Genomic DNA, 8,229 nt, shown 5'->3' on the forward strand with positions numbered 1-8,229 from the left:
ATGCTCACTAACAGTATATATAAACAAAGTTGTGCACAACATTTGAGAGACATTAGCTTTTTGTGCTGGATCTTTTTATTTCAGCTCATGAAACCAACACTTTACATGTTTAGTTTATATTGGAGGTCCAATGTAATGTAACCTAACATAGATTAGGGCCTCATTTATTTCAATTGACTGATTTCCTTATTCAAACTGTAAATCTTTGAAATTGTTACGTTTAGATTGTTGTTCAGTATAATACGACTTGCAGGACGTATCGTATGTTAAGAATTACAATTCGTATGTTATTTTATGCATTGTTATTCATACAATATGTTACGAACTTGTAATATGTATGATATGTTACGAATTCCAATTTGTTGTTGCTAACGTTAGCTTGGTTAGGGCTGAGGGGTTTAAGATAGAGTTAAATGGGTTTAGGAGAAAGGGTAGCTAACATGCTAAGTAATAGCTAAAAAGTAGTAAGTAGTTGCCAAGTTGGTAATTAGCTAAAATGCTAAAGTCCTCCATGATGAGATTCAAACACTCAACCTTTGGCATGACGTTTGAGTTTACACGCCCACCCTTCCACAGAGCAGGAGTAAGGCTTCTCTCCTACGTGTAAACGTTGGTGTGTTTTTAAGCTGCCCAGTTGAAACTCTCCCTACAGACAGAGTCAGACCAGGCTGAGAGGGAAGCAGTACCACCCAGTCAATTGGCAGACTAGTGTTTGTTTTCAAAATGAGAAGAATAACAGAGGGTATTCAACACCAAGTGAAAATCTTTACAGTAGAAGCCAACAAAACACACCAAAACTGACAAGGTGCAAAGTAAAGAGAGGCTAAAATTCTATAACGCTCCCTTTCCTCTGCACAGTTCTCTCACAGTGAGAACCAATAGGATTACAGTGTTCTACAGTGTTCTAGGCTTTCTTAATTTGATCCAATTACAACTTCTTTTATGAGATGAGAATTAAGTGATGGAGTGACTTTATTCTTAGCTGGTCAGAGAACCGATGAGGCTTTTCTCCTTAACCTCACTAGGGTAGGGGTCACTATTTTCACCTCCGGATTAAAAGCGTTCCCAAAGTAAACTGCCTGCTCCTCAGGACCAGAAGCTAGGAAATGCATACAATTAGTAGAATTGGAAAGACAACACTCCAAAGTTTCTAAAACTTAAAAAATATTGTCTGTGAGTATAACAGAACTGAAAAGGCAGGCAAAAACATGAGGAAAATTCATCCAGGAAGTGCCATTATTTTGAAATGGCTGTTTTTCCAATGAAAGCCTATCCACCATTTAAAGGGATAAGACCCAGATTCCGTTCCCTATGGCTAACACTAGATGTGAACAGTCTTTAGACATTGTTTCAGGCTTGTATTCTGAAAAATGAGGGAGAATGACCACATTGAGTCAGTGGATAGTGGGATGTCCCCAGAGCTGGGTCCTGCAGAGCGCACCTTTCTTGTTTTTCTTTTATATTGACGAGGCTGATTCCAGTTTAAATATAATCTATTATTTAGGCTAAAAACAACCTGAGGATTGATTATAAACATTGTTTTACATGTTTCTACAAACTTTACGGATACTATTTGGAATTTTGGTCTGCCTCTTGTGACCGCATTTGAGCCATTGGATTACTGAACAAAATGTGCCAACAAAATGGAGGTTAAGATATAAAGAGGGACTTTATCGAACAAAATGAACATTTATTGTGTAACTGGGAGTCTTGTGAGTGCAACCATATGAAGATCATGATATTTCTGACTTTCGTGACTAGTCTACTTGGCTGGTAACTGTATGTAATGTTGTGTGTGCTGAGCGCCGTCCTCAGATAATCGCATGGTTTGCTTTCGCCTTAAAGCCTTTTTGAAAACTGACATGGCGGCTAGATTAACAACAAGTCAAGCTTTATGTTGATGTATTACACTTGTGATTTCATGAAATGTACATTTTTATAGGAATTAAATTTGAATTGGTCACTCTGCAATTTCACCGGATGTTGACCAGGTGGGACTCACATGAAGTTAATGTATACGTTGGTGTGTTTTTAAGTTGCTCTGGTGAGAGAAACTCTTCCCACAGTCAGAGCAGAAGTAAGGCTTCTCTCCTGTGTGTGTTCTCTGGTGAACTTTTAGCTCAGTTGATGTTTTAAAACATTTTCCACAGTCAGAGCAGTAGTAATGCTTCTCTCCTGTGTGTGTTCTCTGATGTACTTTTAGCTCAGTTGATGTTTTGAAGCATTTTACACATTCAGAGCAGGAGTAAGGCTTCTCTCCTGTATGTATAAGTTCATGTGTTAAGATGAAAATTTGATTTCAGAGCAGTAAGGCTTGTCTCCTGTGTGTGTTCTCTGATGAAAACGTTTTCCACAGTCAGAGCAGAGTAAGGCTTCTCTCCTGTATGTATACGTTCATGTGATTTTAAGGTGCCATTTGAGAGAAACTCTTCCCACAGTCAGAGCAGAATAAGGCTTCTCTCCTGTATGTGTTCTCTGGTGAACTTTTAGCTCAGTTGGTCTTTTGAAGAATTTTCCACAGTCAGAGCAGAAGTAAGGCTTTTCTCCTGTATGGATACGTTGGTGTGTTTTTAAGGTATCCAGTCGAGAGAAACTCACCCCACAGTCAGAGCAGAGCAGTAATAAGGCTTCTCTCCTGTGTGTGTTCTCTGGTGAAGTTTTAGCTCAGTTGATGTTTTGAAGCATTTTAAACAGTCAGAACAGGAGTAAGGCTTTTCTCCTGTATGTGTTCTCTGATGAACTTTTAGCTCAGTTGATGTTTTGAAGCACTTTACACAGTCAGAGCAGAAGTAAGGCTTCTCTATTGTGTGTGCTTTCTGATGAACAGTTAGCCCAGTTGATGTTTTGAAGAATTTTCCACAGTCAGAGCAGGAGTATGGCATCTCTCCTGTATGTATACGTTCATGTGATTTTAAGTTATCCGATCGGGAGAAACTTTTTCCACAGTCAGGGCAGGAGTAATGCTTCTCTCCTGTGTGTTCTCTGATGAACGCTTTTCTCAGTTGATGTTTTGAGAAATCATTTTCCACAGTCAGAGCAGGAATAAGGCTTATCTCCTGTGTGTATACGTTGGTGTGTTTTTAAGGTGCCCAGCTGAGAGAAACTCCCCACAGTCAGAGCAGAAGAAAGTCAGTGTTCAGGTTTTGAAGCATTTTCCACAGTCAGAGCAGGAGTAAGGCTTCTCCTGTGTGTATTTTTAGGTGTATTTTTAGCTTTGATAGAAATGGGAAAATCTCTTCACAATGTGGGCAGTGGTGAGACCTCTTAGCTCTCTGATCTTCCTGCTGTTGCTCTCTGGATGTAGAGAATTTCTCAACATGGTCTCCTGTGTGAACATCAAAAGAACCAGTCAGTTGGTGTGATTTTCATGTCAGTCAAATGTATTTTATGAAGACCTTTTTACATCAGTAGTTGTCACAAAGTGCTTAACAGAAACCCAGCCTAAAATCCGCCAAAGAGCAAGCAACGCAGGTGTAGAAGCTCAGTGGCCACAAAAAAAATCCCTATAAAGCAGGAACCGAGGAAGAAACTCAGAGAGGAACCAGGCTCAGAGTGTTGTCTCTCTGGCTGTAACGGGTGACAGGTAGCTTAGTGGTTAGAGCATTGGGCTCGTAACCGAAAGGTTGCCCTTTACTTTAACCTTTAATTAACTAGACAAGTCAGTTCAGAACAATTCTTACTAACAATGGCGGCCTTCCGGGGTAACAGTGGGTTAACTGCCTTGATCAGGGGCAGAACGACAGATGTTTTCCTTGTCAGCTCAGGGATTCCATCCAGCAACCTTTAGGTTACTGGCCCAACGCTCTAACCACGAGGCTACCTGCCGCCCCTTATATGAACTGTAACTCAGTAAAATCGTTGAAATACTTCACTCAATCCTGTTTTAAAAAGTCTCCCTGTGTGACATTCCTTGACACCAACCAGAAATGTTTCCTTGGCCAAATATTCCCAGACTTTCATAAAAACAGCCAAACATGTTCTCTTGTTTCTATGTTACCAAATGTTGTGAGACAAAAGAGTAGGCTAGGTGAGCATCAATCACTAGTTCGGTGCAGCAGACTGCAGGGGTGTAGTGCTGCAAATGATGAGCCGCCACAATGGTGTTTTTTAGTAAAGTTAGATCAATGTCTTGGACGATCACCTAATGATTAATTAGCAGTCCACATCACCAAATATTATAGCATAACATTACTGTTACAACTAACAAAAAAAAACGAATTTCCTACAAGATTTTAGGATGGTTTACTGAATCGTCCCAAAATGCCAATTTTGAATTATGCCTAACTTGGTGATTGAGGGTATTAAACATTTTCAACGTTCTTGAGACAATGTGTGGGCAAAGGCAGGCGTGACAAGTTTTTAAATGTTTTGCTTCGCTGTGAAGTCTTGAGTTGTTCAGGGATGTGTGATGTCAGAATTACAGAATTCAACCTAGCAATAGACTGGTCATAACTTATGGAGGTCTAATATATGAAGATAACTTATAGATAGAACCAGCTCTTACCATGACTAACAGTTGTCCTAATCTTCTCCTCCTCTTCTTCATCTTTAATGTTGACATTCAGCTCCAGTGTTTGACTGCAGTCTTCCAGCTTCACTGATGCCATCTCTGGATCCTGCAGTGCAAACTGGGCTCCACTGTCACAATCAGGACCCAGTGACTGTAGGTTTCTACTCAGTGTGGAAGGAGAGAGGCAGGCTGGGTTTGTCCTCACTGTTGATGTTACCGGCCTCAGACTTAATCTGAGTCGGTCTGTAGTAATAAAGACAAACGGACACAAAAGTTATTTTCTTGACAGTTCTGGCACTTTATTCTGTAAAAATATTTTCTTGTTTTTCTTGTTCAATTATCTAATTTCAGTAGATCAGGTAGATAATCCCTGACAATACATTCATTCACATTAGACACAAAGTACACATTTTAAATTGCACAACATAAGTGCACTTAATCTATAGTAGATTTCCTAAATTCACATAAATGCATAAATGACTCAAAAACCATTTAGTACAAGATCACAGTATGTTTCAGGCAGCACTATGTACTATTTTCCTGAATAACCTTGTCTTCACTGTATTATTTCACTCACAAAAACCAATTGTATTTCCCATTCACACCATATTAAGAATTATCAGGGGTCGTACAGTGGCAAGTCAAATTCAAGGACTTTTCAGGCACTAATATTAATTTACTTGAAGCCCTGTGTGAAAACCCTGAATTATAGATAAATATAGAAACAACTGAATGTGTCTGAATATTAGTACACATGTAAAGAACTGATAATCATTACATTCAGCTTCAAAACTGTAGAGCAACTGAAATGTTCTCTCTCTGATGAGGCACTACCTGCACTGAAGTCCGTTGATGCAGACCTCCTATGGTATCATGGAGGTCCACAAACAAATGTTTAAGGTCCATGTCTGTCTAATTCTGTACTAAGAAAATAAACCAAGAAATCCCTATTAACTTCTACCACACCCTCCCCTTCCCCAAAAAAACTCTCCCATACCTCCCAATAAACTATATCAATGGATCCCTTTCTGTGTTTGCAAACATTGGGGTTTATATCATGCTGAGACAATCCACCCCCAGATTATCCAGTTTATCAAAAAACATACCGACAGTAAATCTGTTACCCCCAACAACTCTGCTGCAGTTTACAAGATAACTTTCAACCTGGTATTTCTGCTTTACACAATCCAAGATGTTGATAACCTTACCAATGAAAGCTATGAAGTACATATTAGCCATGGAAGCTCAATCAGTCTGACAGTAGGTCCTCTTACTACAGGACCAGCCATGGAAGCTCAGTCTGTCTTACAGCCTCTGCATATGATACATCATGACAGATTCTATATATCTGAGCGTCTCTCTGCACCTGGCATCCACCAAATGCTGCTCTTTGTCCTCCACACAATTGCAACACTTAACTGTCACATTGCTCCATCATTCACTGTAATCATGTTCCACTTCTTACCACGGGACCAGCCATGGATTCTTCAAATGATAATAAAACTTTCAGGATTTTCAAGCTGTTATGCTATAGAACGCCATCAGATTCTACATAGTTCCATTCTTTTGGCATTTAAAAACCTGATGATTCACTGTTGCTGCTCCAGTTTCAACTGTTCTGCTATAGAACCCTGACCAATGTTCACCGGACGTGCTCCTGTCAGACCTGCAGTTTTCAAGAGAGACATCAGGCCAGGTAGGAACCCTGTTCAATGATCAGTATGATCAGCCAAATGACATTTACTCCTGAGATGATGACCAGTTTAACTTCAACTGATTATTTTATGGCCTTGGTTAATCTATGAACATTTGAACCCTTTGCCATGTCCTCAAACACCATCCCAACTTTCCAGCTCAGCCACATTAGGACTCTAGTTCCCTACCTGGGCCTCTCAAGTTACTATACTTGGTACATGGCCTCTGCTTCCAGTATCATTATCTCTGTTCTTCCTATGTCTTTCCACTACAGACCATTCAAATACTTGGCCCTCATCCTCCCACTCCATGTCATCAGAACTGTCCCCCACATTGATCGCATTCCAGCACAGCTGTTGCTTCTCAAACTCTCATCCATTTCCATTGTTTCAGGGGTGTCAAACTCATTCCATTGAGGGCCGAGTCTCAGCGGGTTTTATTTTTTCCTTTCAATTAAAACATAGACAATCAGTTGAGGTGAGTTCCTCACTAATTAGTGACCTTAATTCATTAATCAAGTACAAGGTGGAGCAAAACCCGCAGACACTTCCCTTCAATAATGTCAGCCATTTCACCACGAGCAAACTCCTAGAACGACGACCAAAAATCTGAAGCCGCCATTTGACCAGCATCAAGACCATTAGATATCGCGACCTACATGAACGAACAAGAGTATGTAAACTTCGCGAGATCAGGATGGTTTGGACAGGCTATTTACCAGCTTCATAAACATAATTTTACACAAAACCAAGAACATGTAAAAACGAACTCAAATAAGTGGATTTTGACAAAATTCCAATGTACACACACTCAGACAAACCCAAAGTCTTGCTAGTGACTTGAAAAATCATCGTTTTAAATCACGTTCATTTTTAAATCACGTTCTTCACTCACTCGGTTTGACCCCAAAATAACACGTACAATTAAAACCTTTATCAAACGTGATAATACCTTGACGGATTTGTTACCAGCATGTTTATATTCTTTCGAGATTAGAAATTTAAACATGCTAGTACATACCTACAATAATACTAATTTGAAACGGACAGTTCCAACACACTTTGTGGTTTTCTACCCGAGAAAACTTCCTGTTCCCAACTACGACATGTGCAAGGCGTCATCTTCTCCTCTGGTTACTGATGAGTTTACAAACGATTTAAACACAATCGACGCCATTCCTTGCAGAAATAGTTGGCCCTTAATTCAGGAACGTGTCAAGGATGACCTTCAGAGCCTACCTTCTGTTGACCCTGTTGACTCCATAGAGGAAAATATAGTTTGATGTCGCCATTCATATATTTAAACAACATGAGCATTAATGATTAGAAACATTCATGGAGTTGATCTATTATTTACTACATTATGATTTGAAGTACGACACTTCTTAATTGTACTGTTATTGACCTCATAAACAACATCAAGCAGAAATGAATGTGTCTGTGAACCGAAACCTTGAAAGTTTTAAACAGGCATCAGATAAACCTTCAAACAATAACAATGTTTTAAAAGCTCATAAACATTCCAAATTTTAAGAACAGAAGTAAACGACCTTTAGGCAGGTTTGAAAATAGTTTACGAAATGTACAGGACTGATTTGAAACCTTCCAGGACCTTGCTTGAATACTATGCCATTGTAAAATAAATTATGTAACATTTACTTCATTTTACCTGTCTTTTACATTTTAAAATGTTCTTCACCTCTGGGGTTTGACTCAAACAAGAACAAACTGAACTTAAAACCTTTACCAAACGTGATAACTTCATATTCTGTTTAATTCATGAAATGATAAGTTTCTTACAACAGTTTAAACATGATATTAGAACATGAACTGAATTTAATTGGTTTTGCCATTTAAAACATGGAATTTAAAACCACTATCGAGCTCAACTCATCAGTAAGAAAGAATTTCGTTTTTCAGGACGGAAACTTTTGGTCCATTCAACAACAGAGCGACAAAACGATCCTTGTTTCAGCAGGATGTATGTAGTTACTAAGATGGTCTAAAGTATACAACCTTATGTCG

Source organism: Oncorhynchus keta, unplaced genomic scaffold (assembly GCF_023373465.1).
Source record: "Oncorhynchus keta strain PuntledgeMale-10-30-2019 unplaced genomic scaffold, Oket_V2 Un_contig_18258_pilon_pilon, whole genome shotgun sequence".
Classification (NCBI taxonomy): domain Eukaryota; kingdom Metazoa; phylum Chordata; class Actinopteri; order Salmoniformes; family Salmonidae; genus Oncorhynchus; species Oncorhynchus keta.